Source organism: Sorex fumeus, unplaced genomic scaffold (genome assembly GCF_029834395.1).
Source record: "Sorex fumeus unplaced genomic scaffold, SorFum_2.1 ptg000003l, whole genome shotgun sequence".
Taxonomy (NCBI): Eukaryota; Metazoa; Chordata; class Mammalia; order Eulipotyphla; family Soricidae; genus Sorex; species Sorex fumeus.
In genome coordinates this window covers 45,068,306-45,072,942 of record NW_026606060.1, presented here as the reverse complement: position 1 = coordinate 45,072,942, position 4,637 = coordinate 45,068,306, and the positions used below count along the sequence as shown (strand labels likewise).

The 4,637-nt window shown below is 37.8% G+C and overlaps 1 non-coding gene across 1 annotated transcript; it reads left to right on the top strand.

Moving 5' to 3' along the window:
* The first annotated feature begins 2,417 nt into the window (after nt 1–2,417).
* LOC130029086 (U6 spliceosomal RNA) lies at nt 2,418–2,523 on the top strand. The gene has a single exon (XR_008793271.1). It is a non-coding gene; the product is annotated as a U6 spliceosomal RNA (small nuclear RNA).
* The last annotated feature ends 2,114 nt before the right edge of the window (nt 2,524–4,637 follow it).

The window sequence follows — 4,637 nt, the reverse complement described above, 5'->3', positions numbered from 1 at the left end:
ATGTGAATTGAAGAGAGAACCTTAGTCAAGTCTCAGATGACACCACAGCACAGTAACATCTTAATTGCAGCCTGTAAGACTTTAAATGGTAAGATATGTCTGAAAGTCTTATTGATTGGAACTGGATGAAAATATGTATGCATTATTTTTAAGTTGATACATTTGTAAAAATCATATGTATTTGTAGATATCTAATATAATATTCATTGTGTGCCCCTCCAACACCACAACAGACCTTGATTAAAACTTAAATCCCTTGCTATTTAGTGTTTCTGCATATGTATATTTAGTATGTAGTATTTCCAAGTTTAGAAAGGAGGCACCACATAAATTATCTCCTCTGAACTTGGTGTCACTTGAGGAACTTTCTCCATATCATGGTCTATATCCAAAGACCCTTACATGCTTCCTTGAGTACAGTCTGCGCATAATAAATGTTCTTTGCATCCAATTTCCTCCTATAACACTTTTCAAATACTTGAGGACAAACGTTAGAATCTTGATTGGGTACAAGGGCAAGTTGTTTTGCAAGTATATGAAACTAGATCACAGGAAGGCTAAACATGACAACTACATGGTGATATGTGTATAATGACAACTTTTCAATGGAGTTCTCTTGATTAATGAAGACCTTCATTTGTGCAATTCCTAAGAAAATTATTAAAAATCTATTGTCTCTTATACTCCATTTTCAAAGGCACTGCCTTCTCATTACGAATAATAAAAATATCATTCTGAAAAAAGAATAAACTTAAAATGACTAATTTAGCTTTTAAGGCCTACTAGTCAAGTGAAAAGTAAAATATTCCTTTTATAAAACTGATATGCTTTCATTTTGATAATTTAATACATTGAAAAATGGTCATATTCCTGGTCCACATTCTGTTTAATGAATTTTTTTGAGGATTCTTGCTGAGAGCATTTTAGAACTTATTTTTTCAAATTCCTTTTGAGGGCATTAATGAGATTAAATGGAATATTATTTTTTCTTTTCAATAAATGTGTCTTAAGTGAAATTATAGCACAGATTTTACAGAAAGCATATTTATATCATACATTATATATTGGATTAATATCTACTTTGCACTAACATATAGCCAATAAATATTTATTAAAATTAATTAAATTCTAGTGTTTGTTGTAAATACAGGGCAAAGGTCAAGGCACTTGGAATTAAATATGCCTCAGGTTTGTGTCATAGCCCCAATTATTGTAGGTTACATACCCTTAAAGAAGCCTGTTAATATTATATGTCTTAAACTCTTAGGACTAACAGAAGAGATGAATAAGATAACTGCAAGACCACAATACAAATTATCAGTTTCTTAAAAAAGCAATAAGCATCCAGAAAATTTATTGAAAATAAAAGCTATCCTGAGAGAGAGAGAGAGAGAGAGAGAGAGAGAGAGAGAGAGAGAGAGCACACAAGCTTTGCATATGTAAGTCTGATCTCCAATATGATTTGATCTCTTGAGAACTACAGGAAGCAATCCCTGTGTATGGAGCTAGCAGTATCTTCTGAAAACCACTAGGTGTGGCCTCTAAGAATAATAATAAAACTACCCTTAACAGTCACAAGTACAAATAGTACTTTAAGGCAAAGTTATATATAAATAACATATATAAAATAATAACATATATAAGATAACATGGAAATATAGGGACTGGAGTGATAGCACAGTGGTAGGGCGTTTGCCTTATGCGCGGTCAGTCTGGCTGAGCTGGATTCGATTCCTCTGCCCCTCTGGAGAGCCCGGCAAGCTACTGAGAGTATCTTGCCTGCACAGCAGATCTTGGCAAGCTACCCGTGACATATTCAATATACCAAACACAGTAACAACCAGTCTCACAATGATGGAGACGGTACTGGGCCCGCTCGAGCAAATCAATGAACAATGGGAGGACAGTGCTACAGTTGGACAGTGCTATATATAAATATATATTGGCAAAGTCATATATATAGTATATATGACCAATATATATGTTGACTATAACTGGTAGTGCTTTTTGCATTTTTGCTTACTCCTAGCTAGCACAGCGTTTGCCTTGCACGCAGCCAACATGGCCGACCCGAGTTCGATTCCTCCGCCCCTCTCGGAGAGCCCGGCAAGCTACCGAGAGTATCTCGTCTGCAAGGCAGAGCCTGGCAAGGTCCCCGTGACGTATTCGATATGCCAAACACAGTAACAACAAAGTCTCCAATGGAGACGTTACTGGGCCTGCTTGAGCAAATCAATGATCAACGGGAGGGCCTTTACCTTTTACCTGGCTCTGCACTATGGAACTGAACCAGAATTGGCTGTGTGTAAGGCAAATGGCGGGCTCACTGTACTATTTCTCTAGTCCAGATATTTTTAATTAAAACACTGGTTCTTGATCTCTTTGACTTAATAACAACTTTCAAATTAAAGATATTTGTGCTCGCTTCAGCAGCACATATACTAAAATTGGAATGATACAGACAAGATTAGCATGGTCCCTGCTCAAGGATAACACACAAATTGTGAAGCATTCCATATTTTTAAAAGAGAAAAAAAATTAAAAATATTTGGGGACCCTCTCCAAAATATGAGAACCTGAAAGAGTTTTTCTTTATTTTTTTTACCTCTTTTGGTATTAACCCTATTTATGTATTTATTTTCATTCAGTCACCATGAGATAGACCATTACAAAGCTTTTCATATTTGGGTTTCAGTCATACAATGTTCCCCACCTCTCCACTAGAATACATTTCCCACCACTAATGTCCCAGTTTCCCCCCAACCATCATCCAACCTACCTTCATAAGCCCATGGGAGGCATTTTTCTTCTTTCTCCCCATCCCTTCATGGTCCTGGCTGTCAAGCCCATGAACTGCCTCCTGGTGCCATTTAAGTGCATTAATGGTCATGATCCAAAGACTCACAATTGAATCTCGGAACTGAGCAGTTGGCTGCAGAAATGTCTCTGGACCCCAATTATTTAAAATTTTAGAATTTCAGGAGCGTGCAGCCATGCAACATCTCATACTAATTTTTTATTTTTACTTTTTTGTTGAATCACTATGAGATAGACCCTTACAGACATCTCGTAATATTCATAACAAGCAATACAAAAGTAAATTATCTAGCATCTGCCTGTGGGGCTGGTTTGAGTGGTGTGGTGGTGGGGAAATTTGAAATAATAGTGGTATGAAAGTGTAATGGTGGTTGGACTGGTGTTGAAATAGTAAATGTAATCAATTATTGTGAATGGCATTGTGAAAATAAATAAAAAATTAAAAATATATAAAAATAAAATAAAAATATTGTTAGGACCTTATAAAAAACAGCAAATTATAATATGTTGATATATGTGATCTTTTAAATAAAGCAGCTACTTTTTCCAAAAAATAAAATAAATTAATGCACAGTCATACTAATTGACATGTTTTCATTCAAATATTCAATGCCTTTCTTACTAGAGGTCAGGCATATTTTTATATTGTTGTCAGATCACCTGTTTCTGAAAATCCTCACTATTACTTGTTAGATACTGCACTGCACTGCACTGTACTGTCCTCCCGTTGTTCATCGATTTGCTCGAGTGGGGCCAGTAACATCTCCATCGTGAGACTTGTTGTTACTGTGTTTGACATATTGAATACATCATGGGTAGCTTGTCAGGCTTTGCCGTGAGGGCGAGGTACTCTCGGTAGTTTGCAGGGCTCTCCAAGAGGGGTGGAGGAATTGAACCTGGCTTGGCTGGCCAGCTGCATGCAAGGCAAATGCCGTACCGCAGTGCTATCACCCCAGCGCGAGAATTCAAATGACAAAACTAGCTTAATAGCATTGAGAAAACAATTTTTTTCAATTTTATTTTATTTTTTAAATCATATTTTTTATTAGTGAAACACCATGAGGTACAGTTATAGACTTATAAATTTTTGTGCTTGGGTTTCAGTTATACAGTAATCAAGCACCCATCCCTCCACCAGTGCCCATCCTCCCCCACCACGGGTCCCAGCATCCCTCCCACCCCCCATCCCTCCCCCGTCCCACCCTGCCTCTGTGGCAGGGCATTCCCCCTTGTTCTCTCTCTCTTCTTTTGGGTACTGTGTTTTGCAAGAGAGGCATAGAGGCATTGAGTGGCAATCATATTTGGTCTATAGACTACTTTTAGCATGTCTCTCCCACCCTGGGAGGGTCCTCACAACACCCTTTATTTAGTGCTCTCTTCTCTATCTGAGAAAACAATTTTACCCTTGTGCAATCTCTGATAGAAACTCACTGACCCCCCAAGTGGACATAAAGGTTTCAGTGCTAATTTTTTTTGGGGGGTCACACCCGGCGATGCACAGAGGTTACTCCTGGCTCTGCTCTCAGGATTTACTCCTGGCGGTGCTCAGGGGATGATATGGGATGCTGGGAATCGAACCCGGGTCGGCTGCATGCAAGGCAAATGCCCTACCCGCTGTGCTATCTCTCCAGCCCCATTCAGTGCTAATTTTTATACAAATAATTTTAAGCAAGAAATATGAAAATGACATTTAACTTTAAGTAAAATATTCTTTATAAATAATGGGACATTAAATGCTACTGACTGGTATCATACTTATGAAGTTATAAACTAGCCACCAGATTAAGACACATGCACAACCCCAATATGATCTCAATTGA